Raw genomic sequence first — 14610 nt, forward strand, 5'->3', positions numbered from 1 at the left:
AAGGACAATCAGCACCTAAATAGCCTTTACCTGGGGAGGACAAAAGAGTAACTGCATCCTAAAGGAAACCAGTTCTCTCCAACTTCACTCAATAGGTGGAGGGGTTTGGAGAGTGGAAATTTCTCAAGCAGGAAGCTGTAAAAGGACTTGGAGGGCCACCAAGGAAATTTGGGCAGGAGAGGGTAAGGGGATGGACTGGCCACAGTCATAGTGGGCAAGCTGGCAGAGAAGATTGCATGTTTCAAAATCCAAGCCATGCACTGCAACAGAAGGACCCTGAATGGCCCCAAACTACTCTGATCCCAGCCCAAAGAATGCTCTGGAGTGGTGAGGAAACTGAGTCAGGGAAATGCAAGAGGAATTGATTTTTGTATAGATCTGTGTATTTTTAATGCTATAAAAGAAGAAGCCAGAGTGTGTTAGAATCCTGTGCAAAATTTGTGGGTGTTATGCTACACCTATCACATGATTCTTGAAGAGGTAAAGCAGGCTCACATCTTCTGGTTGAATTCTGGGAGAGGGTATGTGTAAGCTACAGGAGGAGTCTGAGAGGTCAGCACTGGACAGTGGACTATATGGTCTGAGTTCTTAAGGAGGGTTCCAGGTGGAAGAACTGCATTGTGAGAGTTTGCCCAGGGGCTCTAAGATAAGGACAGTGCTTGTGTTCCGTTTGGACTCTGGATGCTTAAAACACAGGGGATCCAACTGAGAAAACCCCTCACAGCAGTATGGCAAGTGGCAGCATGAAAAGTACAGAAAGAATTACGGACAGTCTCTATGCAAAAGAATAAATGGACATAAATCAGATGTCAAGAATTATAACATTCAAAAACCAGTTGGAGAACACTTCAATCTCCCTGGCCACTCAATTACAGACCTAAAAGTCGCAATTCTTCAACAAAAAAACTTCAAAAACAAACTCCAATAATAAACTGCAGAATTGGAATTAATTTGCAAACTGGACACCATTAAATTAGGCTTGAATAAAGACTGGGAATGGATGAGTCATTACACAAACTAAAAAACTATTTCTCCATGCTAATTTTTCCCCTACTGTTTACTCACACCTTCTTGTCAACTGTTTGAAATGGGCCATCCTGATTATCACTACAAAAGTTTTTTTTCTCCTGCTGATAATAGCCCACATTAATTGATTAGTCTCCTTAGCGTTGGTATGGCAACACCCATTTTTTCATGTTCTCTGTATATATATAGATATCTTCCTACTGTATTTTCCACTGCATGCATCTGATGAAGTGGGGTTTAGCCCATGAAAGCTTATGCCCAAATACATTTGTTAGTCTCTATGGTGCCACAAGTACTCCTCGTTCTTTTTGCTGATACAGACTAACACGGCTACCACTCTGAAACCTGTGAAATACTTGAACTCTCATTATTATTACAGCAGCACCAGTGTACATATCACTTTACATTCAAATAAATGACTAGAGGGTGAGCGGGAATTAGACTCTTGTCACAGAGTATATCTCCTTTGCCCAGTGGCCTTAAAGCAGGGGTGGGCAAACTAGGGCCCACGGGCCAAATCTGGCCCGTGAGCCATTTTAAGCCAATCCCCAAGCTCCCGCTGGGGAGCAGTGTCTGGAGCTTGCCCCGCTCCGGCCGGGGCGCTGGGTCGGGGGGTGCACCATGGGGCTCGGATCTGCTCCAGCACTACAGCTACGGTGCTGGGTCGAGGGAGGAGGGGTTGCATCATGCAGTTCCTGGAAGCCACGTGCTCCAATGGCCCCCTCTGGTGCTCCAATGGGAGCTGCGGGGCGGTGCCTGAGGATGGGGCAGCGTGCAGAGCCTCCTGGCCGCACGTCCACATAGGAGCTGGAGAAGGGACATGCCACTGCTTCTGGGAGATGCTTGAGGTAAGCACTGCTAGGATCCTGCACCCCTGAGCCACTCCCCATGCCCCAACTCCCTGCCCCAGCCCTGATCCCCCTCCCTCTCTCCAAACCCCTCAATCCCAGCCTGAAGCACCCTCCTGCACCCCAAACCTCTCATCTCCAGCCCCACCCCAGAGCCTGCACCCCCATCCATAACCTGCACCCCTTCCCCTATCCCAGCCCTGATCCCCCTCCAACCCTCTGAACCACTTGGTCCCAGCCCAGAGCACCCTCTTATACCCCAAAATCCTCATTCCCACCCCAGAGCCCAGACCCCCAACCAGAGCCCTCCCGCCCTCCTGCACCTCAACCCCAATTTTGTGAGCATTCATGGCCTGCCATACAATTTCTATTCCCTGATGTGGCCCTTAGGCCAAAAAGTTTGCCCACCCCGCCTTAAAGAGCAGCTGAAGATTCGTCTGATGTAGGCCATTTGCTCCTCACTTCCATGTAGGTAGCTTTCTAGGGTGGCTTGAGTAGAAAGGGTGTGATGGGGACCAGAAAGGGCAGGGCTGGAGCACCCTGTTCACCAGCAATTATGGATACTGTTCCAGGTGGTGTAATTTAGAACAGCCTTTTGCTGGCTCTAACTTACTCTTACAGTTCAGCTGCCAGAGCAGCCCCAATATCAGAGGGAAGTGGAGCCACTTTTGCCTCCCCTCCCTCTGCTTCTCCTGAGCATGAGTTAAGCATAGCTGAGGATCCAGCCCCTAGTTCCTACCACAAACACTTAAATTTTAAATACATGCGGTGCTGAGAATGGAGAGGGGGCAGTTAAGTGTGTCACAAGACTTACAATAATTAAGGTTCCACGTTCTTTTCTGGTGTAAATTGACATTGGACTAGGGCCAGTTCATAACAGCTGAGAATGTAGCCTGGTGTCAGGAAGTTCATTTTTTTAGTCTATGCGCAGTAATAGTCTATTTAACTATAAACACTGGTTTTCACTTGGAAAGCCTCCATGTATTTGTGTGCATGCAACTGTGTACCTGCTTTTCTTGCATACTGCCATTTATGTGCACGGAAACTGAGGGGGGTTGTACATGCACATGGTTAAACGGATAGCACAGGAACAATAAATGCCAAAGTCCATCTAGTTTACGCAGTTCTCTGAACTTTTCCACTTCCCATGCAAAAATTATTTCAGTCAATATTTTAATTTCAGCTTGGGAAGATGGAATTAAAGAGTGACATCTAGGCAGATGGTTGTCAGTAAACTGATGACTATGAACCATAATTAAGAAGTAGCGTACAAAAATATCCAGCTTGGTGTAAATGACATAGTATTATTATATGTTTATCCCCAAACAATCTAGGGTTGGCAAACATTTTAAGAAAAAACATAGTAATAGTCCTTGTGCAATAATATTTTAAGGTGCATTAAATACATATATGATCATGTATATGATCACAAGAATATTAATACAGCAGCTAATACATAAAATAAGCACTAAGGAATGCATCTATGACCCTAAAGTCCTTACTCAGCAGCCTTATGAACTTTCTGAACACCATGGAAAGATGTGTCAGCTGCTTAAATTAAAGGAAGAGTAATTAAAATTACAAAATAATAGGTGACTGGGGTCAGCTTCCACCACCCTACTTCCTAGCTTTCAGAGTATTTTACATTTTTTCATTAGTATAAACTTTTTAGTTTTTCTTCTGGGGGCCAGAGAATATTCTTCGTTAAGAAAAAAAAAAACATGTGATAAGTAGAGGTGATGACTACTGGTTAGAGCTCAAGACTGCTGGGGTTTATTCCTGCGGCTTTGCCCATGTGTTGCAACCTGTCTGAGCCTCAGTTTCCCCATCTGCTGATGAGATTTTTTCAAAAACAGACATTGACTCATTTTCTTTGTGGAAAAACCAACCAAAACCATGTCTGTTTCTGAATAAGGAGGGATCCATTTTTCAAGTGAAAATGGCTTTCACATTGCAAATATGCAATGATTTGGGGCCTAGCCAGAAGTCCCTTTATACCACTTTGTCAGTGCAAAAGGGCCTTCGAGTACAGTGGCAGAGTGGTGCCAGGTGGCCTCAGTGTAAATGAGAATCAGACCCTTCATTTTTGGAAGGCAAAATAAAAAAGTATAGAAATTTCAAGTGAGGTAGTTGCGACACCAGACAAAACAAAATGGAAGCAATTTCTATTTGGAATTTCATGAAACAAAAATAATTATTGTCACAGGGATCTCAGTGAGAGGCCTAACTTATTACTGAAGCGCTGATAAATCATTTTAAAACTTCTGAAGAAAGTCACTTTGTAGGTGCAAATGATTTAATAATAATCATGATGATTTATTGTTGTTGTTCTATTAAATGTCTATAAGTGGGAGGATTCTTTGCACAATCCAAAAGTAATATCAAATGCACATCTTCATAAGTGCATTGCTAGGATGTAAGAAAATGCCTATGGGGAAATAAAAATTCCTATTTTATGTTCCTGTCAAGATAAAGTGAAAGGGAGAGCTCTATCAGTAAGTTTGTCAAGGTTCCTTCCCCACTCTGAACTTTAGGGTACAGATGTGGGGACCTGCATGAAAAACCCCCTAACCTTATTTTTACCAGCTTAAGTTAAAACTTCCCCAAGGTACAAACTATTTTACCTTTTGCCCTTGGACTTTATTGCTGCCACCACCAAGCGTCTAACAAATATATAACCGGGGAAGAGCCCACTTGGAAGCGTCTTTCCCCACAAAAAAATCCTCCCAAACCCTACGCCCCCTTTCCTGGGGAAGGCTTGATAAAAATCCTCACCAATTTGCATAGGTGAACACAGACCCAAACCCTTGGATCTTAAGAACAATGAAAAAGCAATCAGGTTCTTAAAAGAAGATTTTAATTGAAGAAAAAGTAAAAGAATCACCTCTGTAAAATCAGGATGGTAAATACCTTACAGGGTAATCAGATTCAAAACATAGAGAATCCCTCTAGGCAAAACCTTAAGTTACAAAAAGACACAAAAACAGGAATATACATTCCATTCAGCACAACTTATTTTTTCAGCCATTTAAACAAAACAGAATCTAACGCATATCTAACTAGATTGCTTACTGACTTTTTACAGGAGTTCTGACCTACATTCCTGCTCTGGTCCCGGCAAAAGCAACACAAGACAGAGAGAACCCTTTTGTTCCCCCCCCCTCCAGTTTTGAAAGTATCTTGTCTCCTCATTGGTCATTTTGGTCAGGTGCCAGCGAGGTTGTTTTAGCTTCTTAACCCTTTACAGGTGAAAGGGTTTTTCCTCCAGCCAGGAGGGATTTAAAGGGGTTTACCTTTCCCTTTATTTTTATGACAAAGTTTCTGCACCCCCTATCCATCGCAGAAAGGGATTCTCCATCACATAGATGAGCACAGAAGAAAGGAGTAGGAGCATGCATGGCAAAAGGTGGGTCAAGGGACTGCATTTACACACATCCCATGATGAGCACAAGGCCGTGCTTAATACGGTAAAGGCATATTGCCAAAAACACCAGGCACGGATCTGAGTTCCATGCAGTTCCTGGTATGAGACAAGTTCAGACGAAACAAGGTTTCCAAGGAGTAAATGAATTGTCAAAATGTGAAGCCAATAGTACTGTCCATCATATAAATATGTATTTAGGGCTTTTCCAATGTGGTTTATTGACTTGTTAACTTCAATGGATTTTTGCACCATTTTTTAACATTAATCCTATTAAACCTGCTTCTTAGCCCCCTCTGTATGATGAAGCTTACTAATGGGTTATAAAATTTGCTTTTCAGAAAATAATTATTATTTTTCCAAAGGATTTAGCAGGGTTTTAGTTTTCTTTTTCTGGAGCCCCACCTGTGTGAACTCCAAGTCAAAAATTTGGTGGGACACCATATGTTGCTTTAGCTCTGTAGGCTCTCATTCATTGATTTCAATGGGACTTTTCAGGTGCTTAAAGTTAAGCTTAAGTACCTTGCTGAAGTGAGGCCTAATTAATGATACTTTTGAATAAATCCCTCAGTGCTGCATTGTGGCCTCTAGAGCTATTCATTGAGATCCAGGTGCTACTGCTATTAATACTGCTGCTTTGGAGAGCACCTACAGGAACATGGACGTGTACACTCTGAAGTCTGGGACAGACCATATGCCGTACATGGATCTCTCATCTGGAAGAGCTATTCTGATAAATGAATGGCTGTGAATGATCCATAATGAGAAGGAAAGTACATTTATTTGACTCTGATTTTAATTTCTCACTTTTTGGCCCTAGGTTCCCCCAATTGTAGATTCTCCACTGAACATCACAAGTGACCTTGTGGAGCAGGAATTTTATCTTGGCCTTTTTATCAGAGATGCTTGCAATAACTTTATACCATGCAATAATTTACATCCTTACGCACCAAGCACAGCACTGCAGCAGATAAATGGTCTGGTTCTGAGCTTGCTAAGACTAGTGTAAATCAGAAGTATCTCTGTTCAAGTCAATGGGCTAGATCAGGGGTTCTCACAACAAATTTCTTCATGGTCTCAGAGTGGGGCCAGTGGCCGCACTGACACTTTTTCCTAAAATACTTAATTAACTGTAGGGAAAACAATTAAATATGCACAGATAGATCCAAATCATTGTAATTTATATTTGTAGGGTTTTTTTCAAACTCAATAATAAAAATAATGCTGTGAAAAGTGATATTTGTATATTTATTAATATCACTTTTCACAGCACACTTAGTAACTGCCTGGGAGGCTTTGAAAAGTAATAAGTGATATTAACAAACATACAAGTATCGCTCTTCACAGCCTCCCAGACAACTAGTAAGTCTGCTGTGAAAAGTGATACTTGCACATTTGTTAATATCACTCTTCTCAGCAAGCCCCAGGACCCAGCCCTGAATGGAGGGTTTAAGCAGGAGGCAGTGCGGGCCAGACGTGATGGTGGGATGAATGCGCGGCTAGGGGAGGCAGCAGGGGTCCTGGGGCAATGTGGGTAGTTGGTGAGCCAGAGCCCGGGACTGGAATCAGAGGCCAGCATCTGCTGCCAGGCAGCCGGAACCAGGGGCCGGAACCAGGGGCCAGAGCCAGAATCAGGGGCCGGAAGCTAAAGCCCCACAGCTGGAGGCCAGGGCCAAATGGCCAGAGCCAGGGTAGGGGGTCAGTATCCACCACCCTGCAGTAGGAGCCCACGGATGCATGGCCAGGCTCCCAAAGTCCCACCACTGGAACCTGCCACCCAAACCCCCTCCCCAAGGTGGGTAAAGAACTGACCTTGCTCCTGCAGTGGTGTCCCCCGCATCTCCATGTGCGGTGCAGGGAAGCGCATCCAGGAGCAACAGCGAGGGAAGGGGAGGGGCTGCTTTGCAACCCCCCAATCACCACCCAGGAGGCTGTCACCAAAAGCCCCTGGTGTCTGCATGCAGCCACGGTGGCCACATTTGAGAAACACTGGGCTAGATCTTTGGTCCCAGTAATGGCCCTTTGCATTTGAGTGGCACAATGAGACCTTAAACAAACCCTAAATGGGCAGCAGGGGAATGCTCACCTTGCATAATGCCAGCATAGCCAGAGATATGTTAGGGAACAAGCACAATCCTGGGCTGGCAGAATGGCCCTTAGCAGCCTTGTGGTTGCTCTAACCTACACCAGAATCAGGGGAGGCAGAAAGTTGACTTAGAGCTACTGTTCCTTCCCTCCCCCACTCAGCTGCATCAAGTGTGAGTGCAGCACAGCTGAGAATTGAGCCCTTTGGAGTTATACTAATGTAAATCAGGAATGACACCATTAAAATAAATCTAATTGCGCCAGTGTAAATACAACACATGGGAGATCCTTGGATAGAAAGCACAATGGAAGTGCAATGTTTTATTATACTTTAATTAATTAACTAACTAAAAATAATTAATAATAAAAATAGTTAGTTTAGTCATTGTATTGCCCTGGCCTGTGGCTTATGGAAAAGCCACTGTAAGTGGAGGGAGATGGACAAACCAAAATCTGCCTAGAATGAGAATGGGTTCAAACCAAAGCACACTAAACATATTTGGAGATTCTAAGGCAGTTTTTCTTCTTTTCATTTTTGCACACCTCTCCCCTGCCTTTTGACCCTGAAACTATAAGATATTAGTAGATCCTTAGAAATCTTGCCGTGACTGATATTGTTTAGAACTAATTCATGCCATTTAACCAGGCTTTGGGGATGGTCTGGAGCCACCCTGCTCCAGTACAGATTCAGTAAGGCACAATTCTGCCTGCCCTCCCTGGAACAAATAGGGGCACACACATTACTACATATGTACCCCACTTTATAGCACATAGAGAAAAACATCCAATCCATCCTCATAAAGTCTGAGTAACCAGACTCTACGCAGATTAAATTTAGCTGAAGAGGTGAGACCCACCATGAACTTAGATCCAGTTCTTGAGAAGTTCCCCATGGCCAGTTCTCCAGCCTATACAGGTCGCAGCCCCTCTGAGCCACATGCATAGTGTTCTGGAGCCATCTGCCTGATCATACTTCTGTAACCCCTCTCCTGGCATACCCCGCTGCTGCCCTTCACTCTGGACTGTAAGAGATAATCATGTGGACCCTTCTGCAGCATGCAGGGGTCATTGCACAGCTCTTCTGCCAAAGGATGGCTGGGCAGCCTCAGTGTGGAGCTTGAATGGCATGAATGTCATAGGCTGGCCCTCTGCACCTGAGGTAAATTTAATTTATAAATTTCTCAACTCACTAGGGGTAACTAAAGGGCTGTACTTAGTTCATTTTGTAACTGCAAAATAATCTCACTTACAGTCCTTAAGTAGACTTGGCAAGAAAAGCATTAACGTATGTACTGCCAAAGTCCTGTATTTGTTTGTATTGTTTGCACAGGTAAACTGAAGACATATGGGAAATGTAGTTTCTTACAAAGTCATTCTTAGTTAGAATGTCACTGAACTCCAAAAGCTTTTATTGCAGTCCTCCAAGAAATTGTCTCTCTCCAATATATTCCTAACCACCACCTTTTGTGATGGCTGAATTTAAGAAGGAAATTCTCATTTTAAACAGTCTATTTTTACAGCAACTTATCAAACAGTGGCCTTTAGCTGTTGTTCTGTGACAGCCACTCTATTAAAATCCTGATGTAAACAAGTGGAGAAGGTGAACTAGAAGTGCAGATATTTGCACAGCATTACTGTCAGGTAAAATTTTAAAGATAGGTTTTATGAACCCATTATTTGCAGTCAAGGCTTTTGACTACAGCATCTGAAATCATTTAAGGAGACAAAGTGTTTTGTCAAAACATACTGCTGGGAGTCAGTATGTAGCTTCTTTTTATGTCATTCAATTTAGTACTGTTGTTTGCGTGAAAGTGGAAAATCGAGCTGGGCAGCCAGATTGATGCTGTGTATGATCACAATGTGGTGACTTTCCGGTATGATTAACGTTAAATGCCCTTTGTTTTCATTTAGTACTTAATGCATGCATAATTGCATTGTACAAACAGACCTAGGAAGCTAGTTGCATGAGGATTTTCAAAAACCAACACATTTATAGCTATCTTCCGAAGAGCAGGGAAACACACAAGAATGGATCTTTGCTTTAAGGGCCCTGATCTTTGGGTCCAGCCAAGCTTTGCTTGACAGAGGATTTGAGAGGGATGGGCAAAGGTGGCTGTATGACACTTCTGCTCAACCCTGAACCCTTGGTCCCAGGATGAGTAAGAGCAGAGCTGTTCCAACTGATGCTGGCTTGCATGGCCCTCTAGGGTTATTATGATAGCAGAGTGTTTTTATGCTCTGGAAACACCTCTCCCAACCCTGAACCCTCCCACTGTGCTGGGGGGTGTGGAACAGCTGGGAGGTGGTATTACAGAGCAGACTTTGCTGGTTGTATGTAGGGGTGCTGGAACAATTTGTATAGTGGGAGTTGTGAGAGCCATTGAACCAAACTATAAACCTGGTATATGATGGAAACCACTTCAAGCCAGGGGGTGTGGCAGCACCCCTAGTTCTAGCACCTAGGAGTGTATGTATTCCAGAGATTCCCCCCAAGTTAGAGGACTCTTCATCGCACTTTTCCAGCCCATTTGTACCACTGGAGCCTTAGCAGCGGCAGAGAGCAAGATCTGTGCCAAGGTGTTTACAACATAGTTCAGTGAACCTGATCCTGAACCCAAACTGCACCCCATGCTCTTGGGTCATCCTGAGGTGCAGAGCTCTTCTACAGTAGTCGAGAGCATAATATGAAGGAGTTTGTGTTATTCACAATCACCATAATGTTAATATTGAAATTCTGTGTTTGCTAAGTTTGCCTAAGTTTGTGGTCTTCTTGGCAGGCTGGAATGTGGCCAATTCATGTGGGCTCGGATCCTTGGCGAAACCCTTCACCCATCCCCACTACTTATTTTGAGTTTGATTCTTAAGTACTCCACACGTTTACTAGACAGCAGGATCTAATACCAAAACTGTAGAACTCATGGCCCAACTATTCCCCCATTGCTCACTGGCAGACCTTCAATAGGTACATGGAGAAATCTGAAAGGATATGATGAAGAGAGAACATTTTCGCATAGAAATTTAATGATAAATGTAAGAAAAAAAGATACGCAGAGTAAACTTTGTTAAACAGGAAAGGACAATAATTTGGGGTAACAAGATTACAAATTTTAATAGATTCTTTTCAAAGGGATCTGTTGTTTTTGGACTATATTTTGATTTGCTACACATCAAAGCCCCATGAACAGGAGAATTTGTAAAATGCCCAGGTTTCCTTTGCAGAGACACTATCCTGCATATAAATCAGACAATTGCATATGCACTAAACTAGGGTAGAAATAGGAAAAACTGACAAAAGGAAACAATCCACAATTACTAATGTGGATCTTTATGGGTTTGTCTCCATTATTATACTGGTTGAGAAATCTATATGAAGCAGGATAGCCCTCTAGTGTGGACACAGTTATGCCAGTATAAAGATGCTTTTATCAGTACAACTTACTCTTATAAATTAAGCAGCTTTATATCAAATAACCGTGTATGCCCCAGAGGGTTGTACTGCTTTAACTACATTGTTTTCTGTATAGTTCTAGCAGTACAATAACTGTTTGAAGGGGGAAAGCTTGTTTAAGGAAGGAGAGGAAGAGAAAGCAGCTGTGAAAGAGGCTCAGAAAGACCAGTGTGCTAAGGAGAGAGAGTGAAAGAAATTGCTATTAGAACTAGTCAGAAACATTCCAACAAAACAACTCTTCATCAAAATTTGTCAATTTGTCAAAATCAAAATGTTCCGTGGAGATGGTCTGATTTCAATGAAGATCCAGAGGAACCCTGAGGGCCAGTCAGCTTTCAAAACCTGCTTGCCCAGAGAGGTTTCCAAAAGAAACCGGCCTGGTTTCCTGTCACCTCACCAGCAACTGGGGAGCCTGGGTCTTCAGGGCAGCCTGCCATGGAGGCTTCATCTGAGTTAGGGAATCCAAGATTTTCAGGGTCCATGGCCCTGGAGCAGTCCACCACCAGGCAGAGTGCCTAGGAGTCAGGGACCTCAGGACTTCCAGGGTCAGTGGCTCAGCCATCTGAACTGTTCCTACTGTGGAAAGCCCTGGGGATTTCCCATTTGTGAAAAATTTCAAAATGTTTGGTTCTGTTCTGAATTGAAACCAAACCAAATTTCAAAATATTGAAATCTTCCATGAGACAACAAAGGAATTACCTTTCTCTGCATAGCTCTAGGTGCTAGTGCTATTAGGAGAATATCCAAGATAGTCCTGATACTAAGCAAAAGATTCCACAGTGAAGGATGTTTGGCAAGTGCAAATTTCTTCAGAGCAGGGATAGTGTGAGCACTACTTACAGCTAAATAAATAATAATAATAATTAATAATAGCCTTAAACTGGAGGAACAGAGGCCTTAGAATATGCCAGGTCTGGCAAATCTATCCCTACACATTGATCCTTTGTTATCAATAGTAGTCCCATCTCACTTGAAATGCCATGCCCATGTGGTGAATCATATCCAGGGATACTGCTATATTCAAAATGGGGAGTAGTACGGTGTCATATGGATTTACTGGTTTTCATTGGGAAATTTGAGAAAGTACTGTAAGTTGCCACAGTGGTAAAAACATTTGGCTAGTTCTGGTTCCAGACTACCAGAAGGGAGTGCTTTTAAAAACAAACAAACAAAAACAGTGGTCTTTGAGTTGGCCAGTTTTAACCAAGAGTCTTTTCTGTCTATCTGTCTCGCTACCTCTGTGTGGGGATTCCGAGCACTGGAGTTCTGCAGGACCTCTGCTTAAAAGTATGTGCGTGTTTCACAACTGTAATCCAGCCCAACTAGAATGTCCTGGGAGTTGCCAAAAAGCAAAGTGAGGAGAGGGTAGACTACTTTAAGAAAAAAAGTCACCTTTTATTCTCTTCCTTTCTTTTCAACTTTCAGAACTGTAGCTTCAGTCTTCTTTATACTTTTTGGATAAAGGGAATTTGTTATAAATAGAGATGGATCCATTTCTTTATGCCTGATCTCAATGGATACTCAGGCTGGACTGCTAGTTCTTACAATTCTTCACTATAAGGGTGTGTGGGGAGGAGGAAAGGACAGGGAGCTTGGATGAGGAGGGAAGGAAGGTTTTACTTGGTGAGTCTGGTTTTCAGGGAAGAGGGGAGTTCAGGCAAACCCATAAAAAAGGGGATTTGGTTTGATCCTGGGAGAATTAAGGACGGTGGTGATCGGATTAGAAACTTTGCTAAAATTAAAAATTTACAGATTCATTTCCAAAGTGAACCAAATTTTTAACACCTTCTTAGATTTCCACAAGCTAATTTAATCCCACATCATTCAGTATGTTCGATGTGGACAGACTCCAGTTATTCAGATTGGTACAAGCCATCCGCATCAAAGGTAGCAGAGCAGGAACTCAGTGAGATGGAAGTTAGGTCTTCTTTGCTTGCATTTAGGTCAGTGTCACTCACCAAGGATCCAGATGTGCCAACAGACCTTCACTCCAAAACCTGTGCTTTGTATCCATGTCCTTCCTGTTTTGTGAAGGCTAGTGGGGAAGTACTGTGTCTTTTACTGGAGGAGCTTGTCAGTACCTCTTTTAAGGATGATGGGCTTCTGAACATTCTTAAACATAATTTTGACCTTATCTCATTTGAAGTTGGCAGTGTAGCCACTATAGCCTTGTGTCTTATTTTACATTAAAGGATCAAATAGGAGCAGGAGCATTCGTGACATGGTAAAAAGTTAATTTTTTCAGCCTAGAATTTGCCTGACTTGACTTTAGTGAGATTTTTTTTTTTGCCTTCTGGTGGGTTTCTGGTGAATGTTGAAAGGAAGGTGGCTATTAGTGCTGCCCATAGTTAGCAGAACTGCTCAATGTTTTGTGTGTAGTACTCTCAGAAATTGGTGCCTAATACATTATTAAATGTAATATTCCCCAGCATTCGGGGAAGGAATATCTACAGGCAAACCTTCTGGGTCAGATCCTGAGCTGGTGTAAATCAGCATAGTCAATTAACACCAGCTGAGGAATTAGCTCTCTGAGTCTCACTGGCAGTATTTGACTAACAGGTATGGACATTTTTACTCAGTCTTCTAGGTAGCCTGCTGAGCATATTTGTACACAGATTTCTGCTGTTGCCCCAAATGCCCATGCAAAATTGAGATACACTCAGACCATGCTGTACCTATTTTATTAAATAAAAATTTGCTGCCAGCCATGGTCACACATATTTGCACATGTTTGGGGAAGTTTATTTATTGGGCCTGGTGCTGAAAATCCAGCCTGAATGTCTCATATTGTTATTTCTTATTCACTGTAGTAAAGAGAACGATATTTCAAGAAAATATGTTTCATTGGCAGAGCAAAATAAACAGTGGAATAGATAACCGATAAGTCATTAAATAAGAAGCATGGGCTTTTATCTGGCTCTTCAAACACAATTTAACCACTTCAACAAGATTAGAGAAACACTTTTATGCCAAAAAAAGAAACTGCTTTAATCACTTCCCTTCTAAGAAGATACCTGCATGAAAAGAAGAGAATTAACCTCTCTGCTGCCACTATTCCTTTTACTGCAAAAAGCATTTGTGATATTTCTGATACATTTAGTTTTGTCAATTGGAAACAGCTATGTTTTCAGAAGCATTAATCATAAGGGAAGATTTGATTACTGTTTTAAAGAAGATCTCTTGCTGTGAAGTTCTTAGTATGCACTAGAACACCATTAGTCCACCCTAATGGGCAGGAAGAGACACAGTATAAATCAGTGAAGTTTTTCTGGTTTCTCAAGTGCCAGAAACAAAGTCAGTACCAGTGACATCATGGTCCAATAGGAGAGCAGTGTGTCATCCTCTGTTTTCTCTCTGCGCATGGGTAAATATAATAGGGATATTGCCAGATACTTTTTGTCTTTTGGCGTTAATTAAAACCAACAAGAAAAAGAAAAAGCAGAGTCTCAATGAGAGAGCACATGATGTGTTGTCTGCCGACAATCTGCACTGAACTGACGACCAAACGTCTGCCTGTCTCTGTAGACAGTAACATCCTTGGAGAAGTAAAGTACAGTAGGTGAAAATTAAAAGCATAACCATGCATAGCTAAATTCATTCCAGTCTTGAGCATAGTGTAAGCCTTGAGGCTGAATACTACCCATGAATGCTCCTGAATGTAGCTGCTGCTGCTGTCATGGATGATGAGGGAGCTGGTTCTCACTGCTGTTGTGTGGTTTTGTTGGGGCAGACGCCAGAGTGAATTGGAATGGGGGGAAGATGGCCTTGGGGACTGGCATCCT

Source organism: Chelonia mydas, chromosome 11 (genome assembly GCF_015237465.2).
Source record: "Chelonia mydas isolate rCheMyd1 chromosome 11, rCheMyd1.pri.v2, whole genome shotgun sequence".
Classification (NCBI taxonomy): domain Eukaryota; kingdom Metazoa; phylum Chordata; order Testudines; family Cheloniidae; genus Chelonia; species Chelonia mydas.